General features: G+C 46.1%; 1 protein-coding gene across 1 annotated transcript in view; it reads left to right on the plus strand.

Annotated features, from left to right (window-relative positions):
* Window positions 1-15,287, plus strand: part of LOC147679817 (beta-1,3-galactosyltransferase 2-like) — a 294,865-nt gene that overhangs the window by 100,385 nt on the left and 179,193 nt on the right. The gene's annotated exons all lie outside the window — the stretch shown is intronic.

The raw sequence follows: 15,287 nt of genomic DNA on the forward strand, positions 1-15,287 counted from the left end.
TGATGAACAGGAGTAGGAGCTTTTAATGATATCTATGAGCGCCGTTCAGTCCCAGTTGGGTAACAAAATTCCGACTCATTACCCTACGGCATGGGTTGACCTAACCCAGGGTGGTGTGGAGTGCAAAAAAACGATGGATTTAGGCCCAGATCCTTGTACTGGGGTGAATGTATGACATTGTTCTACATTCTGTCCATCAGCTGTGTTTTTTTAAATATTCACCCTGAGTGTGCTGGATATACTCAGACGTGAGTCCCAGGCTCTCCACACCATTGGAGTCAAGCTATCCAGGCTGATGAAGGCTGAAAGCCAGAAACCGGTCCTTGGATGCTTGATTCCAGTCTGGGAAAGACATGGCTTGGTAGTTCGGACTGGACTGCTCCCATGAGGCACCGGGTCAGAGCTGATTTGCATATAGCCAGTGTCTAACCCAGAGTGGTGTGGAGTGCAAAAAAATGATGGATTTAGGCCCAGATCCTTGTACTGGGGTGAATGTATGACATTGTTCTACATTCTGTCCATCAACGGTGTTTTTTGCAATTTGCACCCTGGGTGTGCTGGGTATACTCAGACGTGAGTCCCAGGCTCTCCACACCACTGGAGTCAAGCTATCCAGGCTGATGAAGGCTGAAAGCCAAAAACCGGTCCTTGGATGCTTGATTCCGGTCTGGGAAAGACATGGCTTGGTAGTTCGGACTGGACTGTTCCCATGAGGCACAGGGTCAGAGCTGATTTGCATATAGCCAGTGTCTAACCCAGGGTGGTGTGGAGTGCAAAAAAACGATGGATTTAGGCCCAGATCCTTTTACTGGGGTGAATGTATGACATTGTTCTACATTCTGTCCATCAACTGTGTTTTTTGCAATTTTCACCCTGAGTGTGCTGGGTATACTCAGACGTGAGTCCCAGGCTCTCCACACCACTGGAGTCAAGCTATCCAGGCTGATGAAGGCTGAAAGCCCGAAACTGGTCCTTGGATGCTTGATTCCGGTCTGGGAAAGACATAGCTTGGTAGTTCGGACTGGACTGTTCCCATGAGGCACAGGGTCAGAGCTGATTTGCATATAGCCAGTGTCTAATCCAGGGTGGTGTGGAGTGCAAAAAAACGATGGATTTAGGCCCAGATCCTTGTACTGGAGTGAATGTATGACATTGTTCTACATTCTGTCCATCAACTGTGTTTTTTGCAATTTTCGTACAGAAAGACCCAGCAACTGATTGAACGGTACTTCAGATTCTAGGAGAAGTTATTAGCCCTACAAGTGCCAGCTTTGAGGCACAGATGTGGTGACCAGATGGTTGTTTGTCAACAGCACATCCCATTTCCATCCCCCGAGCTTTCCTTCACACGTCGCTCGTTATCAGCTGTCTTGGCGCGATTGGTCACATCAAAGCAAGGCACGGTCACATCTCCCAGAATGCAATGGGTGCTGAGACGGATGCCATTGGGCTAGAATTACGGCACATTCGCATCCAATCAAATACGTTATAGTATGGAACTGAGAGAGGGGCGCTGTCGCAAATGGGCCTGAAGCCAGACAGATCCATCCTGCCATCCTGCTTGATTAATGGATTTGCATTTGCACATGAAAACATTAAACATGCCCGAGGCGCCAGAAGAGCTCAAGCCACACAGAGACATCCAGACATCCTCCTTAAGGGTTGTTTCCTCTGGCAGCCGAAGTATTTTACACGTAACTCCTAACATACAAAAGGTTCTCTTTTTTAGAAATATATTGTATCTTAAACAGTAATGTGTTTGTGGTAAAATTGGAAAGGCACTATGATGGGCGCATCTAAGTATTTCCCCCTGTTAGCAATATGTGAGGGCTTTTAGCCAATGTAAGCTTTTATTTTTTCCCCAAAAACTTTATTTGTTAGTCACAGGTAACATCAAGGAGGTTTTGTATTATTTTGCTTAAACAACATTTGTACCTTATTTTAAGTTTACACAGTACACTAGATGATTGTTTCTCTTCCTTCTCTCTTTTTTTTGTCACATTAGTGCAAAAGGTATATAACTTTCTATTATGTATCTAGAATGGAGATTAAAATTGCTCTCACATCTTTGGTCTCTTTGTCTCACACTCTACACTTTTATTTTACACTCGTTATTTTTGTTTCACACTTTTTCTTTGGCACACACATTACCAGCCGTCAGTGCAGACTTTCGCCAGGCATACACCACCAGCCGTCAGTACACGCTTCCACCAGGCAGACACACCACCAGCTGTCAGTGCACGTTGGCACCAGGGAGACACACAACGGCAGCTGTCGGTGCACGTTTTAACCAACACACTCTTCCAACCGTCAGTGTACACTTTCACCAAGCATACACACCACCAGGCATCAGTGCATGATTCCAACAGGCATGCACACATCACCAGCCATCAGTGCACGCTTCCACCAGGCACACACACCAATAGCCATTAGTGCATGCTTCCTATAGACACACACACCACTAGCTATCATCACCAGTCAGTGCCTACTTCCATCATGCACACGCACCACTAGCCGTTAGTGCACGCTTTCATCAGACACACATCACCATCTGTTAGTGCAAGCTTTCACCAGACAGACACACAACGCCAGTTGTCATTGCACATTTTAACAGGCACACTCCTCCAGCCATCAGTGCACATATTCACCAAACATACACACCACCAGCTATAATTGCATGCTTCCACCAAGCACACACACCACCAGCCGTCAATGCACGCTTCCACCAGGTATGCACACCACCAGCCGTCAGTTCACACTTTCACCAGGCACACAACACCAGACGTTAGTGCTCTCTTTCACTAGGCACACACACACCACCAACTGTCAGTGCACGTTTTAACAGGCACACTCCAGCCGTCAGTGCAGGCTTTCACCAGGCAGACACAAACAGCCGTCAGTGCACGCTTTATAGGCGCGCACACACACCATTAGCGTTAGGCATCCACACGCGTCAGGCATTCACAAGCTTCAGGCATCCACAAGCATCAAAAATCCAAAAGCGTCAGACTTCCAAAAGCGTCAGACATCCAAAAGCGTCAGACATCCAAAAGCGTCAGACATCCACAAGCGTCAGACATCAACAGGCATCAGACATCCACAGGCGTCAGACATCCACAAGCGTCAGACATCCACAAGGGTCAGACATCCACAGGCGTCAGACATCCACAGGCGTCAGACATCCACAGGCATCAGACATCCACAGGCATCAGACATCCACAGGCATCAGACATCCACAGGCATCACCCATCAGACATCCACAAGCTTCAGACATCTAAAAGCATCAGACATCCAAAAGCATCAGACATCCACAAGCATCACCCATCAGACATCAACAAGCGTCGGGCATCCAAAAAGGGTCTGGCATGCACAAGTGTCAGGCATGCACAAGCGTCAGGCATGCACAAGCGTCAGGCATCCACAAGTGTCAAGCATCCACAAGCGTCAGGCATCAGACATCCACAAACATCAGACATCCAAAAGCATCAGACATCCAAAAGCATCAGACATCCGACATCCACAAACGTCAGGCATCCGAAAGGGGTCTGGCATGAACAAGCGTCAGGCATGAACAAACGTCAGGCATGCACAAGCATCAGGCATGCACAAACGTCAGGCATCCACAAGTGTCAGGCATCCACAAGCGCCAGGCATCAGACATCCACAAACATCAGACATCCAAAAGCATCAGTAATCACAAGAGAGTATCAGAGGGTCAAAAGTGAGACAAGCTAATTGTAAAAGACAGAACAGGTGTAGCGCTCCCACTGGCCATATGACTAAGGGGCAAAGGCTATAAAATATGCCAGATCAAGATCAGTATCTGGTCTCTGGCTCCCATCAGTCACCACTCGGAACCGCCCTTCATCATTTGGGGCTCCGAGGACCAACACTGTACCAGATCTTGGTATATTAACAGAAAGAGGTGATCTTCCTGTTAGTCAGTAAGTGTTGGTGTTATGGTTGAGACCATATGTGTTGGTGAAGTAACTGACAGGGTTGGAAAAAGGTGTAGTGTGCAGTGCAAGAAAAAACCAGGAGAAATGTAAGGGTGAATAAAATTGGTTTAAGGAGCAAAAATTAATTTAATGAGGTATAACTCCTAGCACCAATATTAAAAAATAGCTCAGACAGGGCGAATTTATAACCTGTCTAGTGGTGTAACGTGGTCGACATGTTTCAGCAAAACTGGCCACTAGCCTTGCTTTCTTCAGGACCTAATTAAATACAGCTACTGCAAACAAAAAAACCCAACGAGATAGATAAGTAAACAGTAAAATGTAGTGTAGGAACGACACAGAAAAGTCACCTGAACCTCCAGGTTGTGTCTGTTCCAGATCTCTTCATACACTCAGCGGTGGGCTGAAATAAAAAGCATGGCGTGAGCTAATCCTCCCATACCTGTCTGAAACAAGCCTGTCTAGTATACCTGGTGCAATTCATCCACATAGGTGTAGTCCATGACTTGGACTCTGAACAGGCACACTGACCAAGTTTGAGTAAAAACGTGGAAATTGAAGCATTTCAAGTTTCACAGGGTACCCCTTACCTGATTAGTAAGAAGTATACACCTCACCCCGCCTGGCTGCGGCTCAGGACTGGTGAAGCACCGCTCTAAAAAAGGGGTGAATAAATTCAAAGACAAGAATCATTCACCGTATCATGTCTGGACTCGTTCAATGAGAGCACTAGTCATAGCTGAATGTTAGCAGGTAGTGTATGGCGGTAGAAATCTCATAACTGCTTGTACACAGAATGTGTTCAATGTTGCATATTATCTTTAGTTGCAAGATCCAATTATCAACTGCACTGAGCCAGGTAGTGTGTGGCGGTAGAGATGTCATAACCGCTTTAACACAGATGGTATTCAATGTTACATGTTATCTTAAGTGGCAAGACCAAATGCCAAATATGCTATGCCCAAACGTTGGAACCTCTGATGTCCATAACCTTTCGAAAGACATTGCGTGCCCCGCGGGTGAATGACTGTTAAGGCGTGGAAAAGGGACCCACAGAACCCGTTAGTAACGGATTACATGCTCAAGACTGCGTGCTATGGCTCTAAAAACGCACGCTGTAGCTCAGGAAGCGCTGCGCACACTCACCTGTCCGTCGGTACTTCCTAGCGGCATCTGTGCCGTCTGGGGAGGTGACGGCGGTGTGTTCACGAGGGGATTATATGACGCGTGCCCTCATTGGTTCATTGCGCTCACGTGACGCGCCGAACAGAGCGTCATGCGTTAGTGATAAAACGGAGCACCTGATAGGGGCAGTGTCCCGGCTAGGTAACCAATAGCGATCCTAGTCGATGAAAACAATAACAATGAACTTAATCCCTCGGCAATGGAAGTATGTTGAATAGTGTGATTAACCCAGAGTGGAGTGCATCACTTTACACACCTAGATTACAAAGCTAGCCACAATAGCGAAGTCCTTGATCTTGAAAAGGTTACAATAAAAATTATGACCATATCAGAGGTCGCACGATAAAGGACATAGCAGGCAAAAGAAAGTAAAAAAATGAGGCGCAGTCCCCCCGGGATGTATCTGTGGGATGAGACAGGTATCATATTGGCATCAAATGAATTGCTCACTGGCCTAGAGGTGTATATACATTTTACATTAAATGCCCATTAGAGCATATTTGACAAAGTCTGATCACCATGCTGAGTCGAAGACACAACAAGGGGATGACTCAAAACGAGGACCAGGGGATATCATCATTCAACCCCGTGCGGTCGGTCCCCAACCTTAGTACCCATTTTTGTTCTTTCTTGTGTAAGAAATCGCTCACATTGGTGATATGGGATGGAATGAATGGTTTCTCCAAGACCGTCCATTTGAAGGACGTGGGTGTGTGATTTTGCGTGATGAAATGATTGGTGAGTTTGGTAGCCTGTCTCCTGCAATTAATAGTACTTCTGTGCTCAGATAGCCGCACCTTTATTTTGCGGGTGGTCATCCCGACATATCTAAGCTGACAAGGGCAGGTTATGAGATAGATTAATTTGTCGCTATTACAGTTCGTGAACTTAAGTTGTCTCCAAGGTCTAGAAGTCCCGATGTCTATCTCATTTGTCCTAGATGTTTGGGGACATGATTGGCAAGTGCCACACGGATGGTGGCCAGACACAGGGGGTAGATCCCAAAGGGTACCTACAGCTCTCGGAGTCTCATCAGGAGGTCTGGTGTGTACCATCCTGTCCCGCAGATTGGGACCCCTTTTAAAGGAGAATAGTGGTTGTAAAATAGAATGTGGTCCTGAGTTCAAGATGGGCCAGCGTTTCTTAACCGCTTTCTTAATACTGTGCGACAGTGTGCCAAAGGTGTGTACAAAGGTTAGCCTTTCAAGGGGTGCTTTAGGAGTGGTAGGTTCTAAAAGTGCTTCCCTATTGTTGTTACTGGCACGTTTCAAAGCTCGATGTACCAAACGGGGAGGGTATTTCCTTGCGACAAGCTGGCTTTTGAGTGCAGTGGAATGTGTTCCGAAAGCAGTGTCAGTGGAGCAGTTTCTTTGGACTCGCAGGAACTGTCCAAACGGAAGATTATCCCGCAAGGACTTGGGATGGTGACTGTCATATAACAACAGAGAGTTCCTGGACATAGGCTTCCTGTACAATTCGGATTCCAAACCCGTGGACGTGGCTTTAATCATGAGATCAAGAAAGGCTAGCTTGTTTTCGCCAATCTCAACGGTGAAACGTAAAAAGGCATTCCTGCTATTCAACCAACCGAGGAAGTCTTGACAGCTGTCTCTGGAGCCCCGCCACACCACCAGAATATCATCAATATATCGTCTCCATGTTCTTATCTGTTCACGATATGGATTGGACTCATTGAGGACAAACCGCTGTTCGAAATAGTGCACGTAGAGGTTTGCCAGGCTCGGGGCATAAACGCTACCCATGCTCGTTCCAGACACTTGTAAATAGATGTTATCTTCGAACTGGAAGAAGTTCTTCTTCATGGCTAGGGTGGCACAAGCCATGATAAAATGTATTGGAGTGATGGTATCTCTCTCGGTGGTGTCCAGTAAGGAGTGAATGACCTCCAGGGTTTCGTCCTGGGGTATAGAGGTGTATAACGCCTCTACATCAAACGAGACCAATAGGTCCGTATCGATGTCAAAATCGAGGTCAGGTAATATGCGTAAGACGTCGGTTGTGTCCTTGAGGTAGGTTGGCATAGTTTGGACCATAGGGCGTAAAAAGTGGTCGACAAACGTGGATAAGGGTTCCAGAACGGACCCAATGCCCGAAATGATGGATCTACCTGGCGGTGGGCGTTTCTCCTTATGTACTTTAGGTAGTATATAAAAGTAAGGAGTCACCGGATATTCAGTATTGAGGAACCGGGCCTCTGACTCAGTTACCCATCCTTCGCTCACTGCCTCCTCTGTCATATTGCGAATCGTCCTTTGCAAATCTGCTGTGGGGTCTTGGTCCAGGAGGCGATAAGATCTGACATCGCTTAATTGGCGAAGGCATTCAGCCCTGTATGTCTCAGTGTCGAGGACGACGATTGCCCCTCCCTTATCCGCTGGCTTTATCGTCACGGATTTATCAGCCGACAAAGACTTGAGAGCCTGGTGCTCAGCCTTAGGGAGATTACAAAAGGTTTTTCTGTCGTGTTTAAAGAGCTCGTCGATGTCCTTTTCGATCGCCTGCTCAAAAGCCAGGACGTTTGCTGGCATCAGATGAGTGGGTGGATTGAACGTCGATTTCGGTCTTAATCCTGTGTTGGTCATTACTTCTTCCTGGTCCGATTTCTCTTTGTCCTTAAAGAAGAAGTGTAGTCGCACCTTTCTGATAAATTTTGCCAATTCCACACGAGTTTCAAAATGTTCGTTCTTGTGTGTTGGAACAAAGCCCAATCCTCTGTTGAGAGCCGTTTGCTCAATCTGAGTGAGTGTGCGGCTACTCAGATTGATCACGATGCTATCTCCGTGGGGGTCTGTTCTTTGTTCTTGGCCGTGGCACTCCGTAAATTCCGAGTCGAGCTCGTTGTCGGCGGAGAGTTGAACTGTACTTGAGGTTGTGGTTGTACTGGTGTTTTGGACTGTCCTCTCCTTCTGCCCCGTGACCTGCCGTGGCCATACCCTAAAAAAGGCTGCCCATTAATGTTGGTGGGGAAGGCTGGTGGGAAATTGGGAGGGAAAGGTCCCATGGGAGGTTGGAAGGGAATCTGTTGGTTGGGAGGAAAATTCGGAGGCCCATACTGCCACGGGTTCGGTGGCCACCACTGTTGTGGGCCCTGATTGTGTTGGTTACCTCTCCAGGACTGATTGAAGTTTCTTCTACCCCGACCCCTACTAGGTCTGGATTGATTGTCACTACCCGAGTCGCTACCTAGTAGGGGTCGGGGTAGAAGAAACTTTCCCACCAGCCTTCCCCACCAACTTTAATGGGCAGCCTTTTTTAGGGTATGGCCACGGCAGGTCACGGGGCAGAAGGAGAGGACAGTCCAAAACACCAGTACAACCACAACCTCAAGTACAGTTCAACTCTCCGCCGACAACGAGCTCGACTCGGAATTTACGGAGTACCACGGCCAAGAACAAAGAACAGACCCCCACGGAGATAGCATCGTGATCAATCTGAGTAGCCGCACACTCACTCAGATTGAGCAAACGGCTCTCAACAGAGGATTGGGCTTTGTTCCAACACACAAGAACGAACATTTTGAAACTCGTGTGGAATTGGCAAAATTTATCAGAAAGGTGCGACTACACTTCTTCTTTAAGGACAAAGAGAAATCGGACCAGGAAGAAGTAATGACCAACACAGGATTAAGACCGAAATCGACGTTCAATCCACCCACTCTTCTGATGCCAGCAAACGTCCTGGCTTTTGAGCAGGCGATCGAAAAGGACATCGACGAGCTCTTTAAACACGACAGAAAAACCTTTTGTAATCTCCCTAAGGCTGAGCACCAGGCTCTCAAGTCTTTGTCGGCTGATAAATCCGTGACGATAAAGCCAGCGGATAAGGGAGGGGCAATCGTCGTCCTCGACACTGAGACATACAGGGCTGAATGCCTTCGCCAATTAAGCGATGTCAGATCTTATCGCCTCCTGGACCAAGACCCCACAGCAGATTTGCAAAGGACGATTCGCAATATGACAGAGGAGGCAGTGAGCGAAGGATGGGTAACTGAGTCAGAGGCCCGGTTCCTCAATACTGAACATCCGGTGACTCCTTACTTTTATATACTACCTAAAGTACAAAAGGAGAAACGCCCACCGCCAGGTAGACCCATCATTTCGGGCATTGGGTCCGTTCTGGAACCCTTATCCACGTTTGTCGACCACTTTTTACGCCCTATGGTCCAAACTATGCCAACCTACCTCAAGGACACAACCGACGTCTTACGCATATTACCTGACCTCGATTTTGACATCGATACGGACCTATTGGTCTCGTTTGATGTAGAGGCGTTATACACCTCTATACCCCAGGACGAAACCCTGGAGGTCATTCACTCCTTACTGGACACCACCGAGAGAGATACCATCACTCCAATACATTTTATCATGGCTTGTGCCACCCTAGCCATGAAGAAGAACTTCTTCCAGTTCGAAGATAACATCTATTTACAAGTGTCTGGAACGAGCATGGGTAGCGTTTATGCCCCGAGCCTGGCAAACCTCTACGTGCACTATTTCGAACAGCGGTTTGTCCTCAATGAGTCCAATCCATATCGTGAACAGATAAGAACATGGAGACGATATATTGATGATATTCTGGTGGTGTGGCGGGGCTCCAGAGACAGCTGTCAAGACTTCCTCGGTTGGTTGAATAGCAGGAATGCCTTTTTACGTTTCACCGTTGAGATTGGCGAAAACAAGCTAGCCTTTCTTGATCTCATGATTAAAGCCACGTCCACGGGTTTGGAATCCGAATTGTACAGGAAGCCTATGTCCAGGAACTCTCTGTTGTTATATGACAGTCACCATCCCAAGTCCTTGCGGGATAATCTTCCGTTTGGACAGTTCCTGCGAGTCCAAAGAAACTGCTCCACTGACACTGCTTTCGGAACACATTCCACTGCACTCAAAAGCCAGCTTGTCGCAAGGAAATACCCTCCCTGTTTGGTACATCGAGCTTTGAAACGTGCCAGTAACAACAATAGGGAAGCACTTTTAGAACCTACCACTCCTAAAGCACCCCTTGAAAGGCTAACCTTTGTACACACCTTTGGCACACTGTCGCACAGTATTAAGAAAGCGGTTAAGAAACGCTGGCCCATCTTGAACTCAGGACCACATTCTATTTTACAACCACTATTCTCCTTTAAAAGGGGTCCCAATCTGCGGGACAGGATGGTACACACCAGACCCCCTGATGAGACTCCGAGAGCTGTAGGTACCCTTTGGGATCTACCCCCTGTGTCTGGCCACCATCCGTGTGGCACTTGCCAATCATGTCCCCAAACATCTAGGACAAATGAGATAGACATCGGGACTTCTAGACCTTGGAGACAACTTAAGTTCACGAACTGTAATAGCGACAAATTAATCTATCTCATAACCTGCCCTTGTCAGCTTAGATATGTCGGGATGACCACCCGCAAAATAAAGGTGCGGCTATCTGAGCACAGAAGTACTATTAATTGCAGGAGACAGGCTACCAAACTCACCAATCATTTCATCACGCAAAATCACACACCCACGTCCTTCAAATGGACGGTCTTGGAGAAACCATTCATTCCATCCCATATCACCAATGTGAGCGATTTCTTACACAAGAAAGAACAAAAATGGGTACTAAGGTTGGGGACCGACCGCACGGGGTTGAATGATGATATCCCCTGGTCCTCGTTTTGAGTCATCCCCTTGTTGTGTCTTCGACTCAGCATGGTGATCAGACTTTGTCAAATATGCTCTAATGGGCATTTAATGTAAAATGTATATACACCTCTAGGCCAGTGAGCAATTCATTTGATGCCAATATGATACCTGTCTCATCCCACAGATACATCCCGGGGGGACTGCGCCTCATTTTTTTACTTTCTTTTGCCTGCTATGTCCTTTATCGTGCGACCTCTGATATGGTCATAATTTTTATTGTAACCTTTTCAAGATCAAGGACTTCGCTATTGTGGCTAGCTTTGTAATCTAGGTGTGTAAAGTGATGCACTCCACTCTGGGTTAATCACACTATTCAACATACTTCCATTGCCGAGGGATTAAGTTCATTGTTATTGTTTTCATCGACTAGGATCGCTATTGGTTACCTAGCCGGGACGCTGCCCCTATCAGGTGCTCCGTTTTATCACTAACGCATGACGCTCTGTTCGGCGCGTCACGTGAGCGCAATGAACCAATGAGGGCACGCGTCATATAATCCCCTCGTGAACACACCGCCGTCACCTCCCCAGACGGCACAGATGCCGCTAGGAAGTACCGACGGACAGGTGAGTGTGCGCAGCGCTTCCTGAGCTACAGCGTGCGTTTTTAGAGCCATAGCACGCAGTCTTGAGCATGTAATCCGTTACTAACGGGTTCTGTGGGTCCCTTTTCCACGCCTTAACAGTCATTCACCCGCGGGGCACGCAATGTCTTTCGAAAGGTTATGGACATCAGAGGTTCCAACGTTTGGGCATAGCATATTTGGCATTTGGTCTTGCCACTTAAGATAACATGTAACATTGAATACATCCTGTGTTAAAGCGGTTATGACATCTCTACCGCCACACACTACCTGGCTCAGTGCAGTTGATAATTGGATCTTGCAACTAAAGATAATATGCAACATTGAACACATTCTGTGTACAAGCAGTTATGAGATTTCTACCGCCATACACTACCTGCTAACATTCAGCTATGACTAGTGCTCTCATTGAACGAGTCCAGACATGATACGGTGAATGATTCTTGTCTTTGAATTTATTCACCCCTTTTTTAGAGCGGTGCTTCACCAGTCCTGAGCCGCAGCCAGGCGGGGTGAGGTGTATACTTCTTACTAATCAGGTAAGGGGTACCCTGTGAAACTTGAAATGCTTCAATTTCCACGTTTTTACTCAAACTTGGTCAGTGTGCCTGTTCAGAGTCCAAGTCATGGACTACACCTATGTGGATGAATTGCACCAGGTATACTAGACAGGCTTGTTTCAGACAGGTATGGGGGGATTAGCTCACGCCATGCTTTTTATTTCAGCCCACCGCTGAGTGTATGAAGAGATCTGGAACAGACACAACCTGGAGGTTCAGGTGACTTTTCGGTGTCGTTCCTACACTACATTTTACTGTTTACTTATCTATCACGTTGGGTTTTTTTGTTTGCAGTAGCTGTATTTAATTAGGTCCTGAAGAAAGCAAGGCTAGTGGCCAGTTTTGCTGAAACATGTCGACCACGTTACACCACTAGACAGGTTATAAATTCGCCCTGTCTGAGCTATTTTTTAATATTGGTGCTAGGAGTTATACCTCATTAAATTAATTTTTGCTCCTTAAACCAATTTTATTCACCCTTACATTTCTCCTGGTTTTTTCTTGCACTGCACACTACACCTTTTTCCAACCCTGTCAGTTACTTTACCAACACATATGGTCTCAACCATAACACCAACACTTACTGACTAACAGGAAGATCACCTCTTTCTGTTAATATACCAAGATCTGGTACAGTGTTGGTCCTCGGAGCCCCAAATGATGAAGGGCGGTTCCGAGTGGTGACTGATGGGAGCCAGAGACCAGATACTGATCTTGATCTGGCATATTTTATAGCCTTTGCCCCTTAGTCATATGGCCAGTGGGAGCGCTACACCTGTTCTGTGTTTTACAATTAGCTTGTCTCACTTTTGACCCTCTGATACTCTCTTGTGATTACTGTTAGATGGGCCTGTATTCAGAGCTGGTCATTAAACTGCCCACGGGTCCCCTTTACTGTATGTGTCTTGGATCCAAAAGCATCAGACATCCAAAAGCATCAGACATCAGACATCCACAAGCATCAGGCATCCAAAAAGGGTCTGGCATGCACAAGCGTCAGGCATGCACAAGCATAAGGCATGCACAAGCGTCAGGCATGCACAAGCGTCAGGCATCCACAAGCGCCAGGCATCAGACATCCAAAAGCATCAGACATCCAAAAGCATCAGACATCCAAAAGCATCAGACATCCACAAGCATCACCCATCAGACATCCACAAGCGTCAGGCATCCAAAAAGGGTCTGGCATGCACAAGCGTCAGGCATGCACAAGCGTCAGGCATGCACAAGTGTCAGGCATGCACTAGCGTCAGGAATCCACAAGCGTCAGGCATCCACAAGCATCAGACATCCACAAGCATCAGACATCAGACATCCACAAGCGTCAGGCATCCACAGGCGTCAGACATCCACAGGCGTCAGACATCCACAGGCATCAAGCATCCACAGGCGTCAGACATCCACAGGCATCAGACATCCACAAGCATCAGACATCAGACATCCACAAGCGTCAGGCATCCACGGGCGTCAGGCATCCACAAGCGTCAGGAATCCACAAGCGTCAAGCATCCACAAGCATCAGGCATCCACAAGCGTGAGACATCCACAAGCATCAGGCATTAGACATCCACAAACATCAGACATCCACAAGCATCAGGCATCCACAAGCGTCCCTTTCATCAGCTCTCTGCCATCCTAGTTAGCTTCAAATGTTTCTGGTTCCTCAAAAGGCCCCTCTAGATCTCGCCCTGCTACATTTTACATTGCCACAGCACCACTCAACGCCACAGCACCACTCAACGCCACAGCATCACTCAGCATCGCTCAACGCCACAGCATCACTCAACGCCACAGCATCACTCCGCACCACTCAACGCCACAGCATCACTCTGCACCACTGAACGCCACAGCATCACTCAGCACCACTGAACGCCACAGAATCACTCAGCACCACTGAACGCCACAGCATCACTCAGCACCACTGAACGCCACACCATCACTCTGTGCAACCATTCAACAACAACTGGTTCAAATATGTTCTCTCAATGTCACAAAAATATGTTAATATTTCACTTCTGTTCTTGGATTTTCGTCACAATAAAATACACTGAATATAATCTTCATAAAAGTTATTTACAAAAGTTTAAGCTATTGCCATAACTTATTAAAGTATTAATTATTAAAACAAATTAAAAGCCATTGTTATTTGTAATATCAATACATGTAAGTCATGTAAATACAACACATATTGCATTACAAATGCTATAGGTGTCACGTTTGCGAAAGTTAAAACTATTGGCATTGTAAATGACAAAGCTATTAATTTCGCTATTTTCAAAACCAACACATAAATAAAAAATGTGTCATTTACAATATTAATAGCTCAAACTTTCCTAATGCGAGACCTATTGCATTGCAAATGCTTGTTTTAACAGGGGGATAACCTTGGCATGTTTCCATGATCTGGGGACTGTGGAAGACTGGAGGGATCTGTTAATCAGTTCCCCACCCTTGAGCAAAATGGTGTCCTAGAATTGCCTGAAGGTATCAGGTATACTGTAGAGTGAGGCATCTTGGCGTCGACTAACAGATGTTTATAGTTACCCATCTAAATGGTACTCAATTTATCAATGAACTCACCAGGATTTGAACCTGTTACCATGAAGTCAAACACAGGTCCTTACATTAGTCCACTAAGCCACCAGACTAAAAAAAAATGTGATAAATGACGATACTGCCTCACCATAAATACATTATGATGATTAGGGTTCCCAGTTTTATGTTATTTATTTTTGTAACATTTCCATCTGTTATTTGTCCATATTTCTTTTTGGGCCATTTTATTGGCATTTATCCATATTTATTTTATGTTTGGGGAATAAAATGAGTTGTAAATTTGTATATTTCCACATTTATTTCACTGATAAACATGCACTCTTACTTTGAGGACTTTCGCGTTTTAGCAAATCAAGTAGGCAGATTGTAACAAACCAATATTCTGACAGAAAAATATTAGCATTATAGAGAGATATATGTTAACGTATGCCTGTATTTAAGGAAAACTCATCCTGTTTTTTAAACCACATGCGTTCTATCTGCTTAGCAGATGGTCTGGAATTTATGAAGGACCGCAATAAGAATCATTCACAAGAAGCACGATTTTCAATATGTTTTCTCTTTTAAAAACAATTACAGACAAGAAATATATTGTTTTCTTTCTGTATTTGTCTGCAAAAATCAGTAAAAACGGAAAACTGAAAGCCTTAATTATGATACATATCTAGCAGTGAAAGCGCAGCCCAGAAATGAAGGCGCGACAGCCCTGCACAACACTGTGCGATTCGCATTCAGTCTT

Source organism: Lissotriton vulgaris, chromosome 11, assembly GCF_964263255.1.
Source record: "Lissotriton vulgaris chromosome 11, aLisVul1.2, whole genome shotgun sequence".
Classification (NCBI taxonomy): domain Eukaryota; kingdom Metazoa; phylum Chordata; class Amphibia; order Caudata; family Salamandridae; genus Lissotriton; species Lissotriton vulgaris.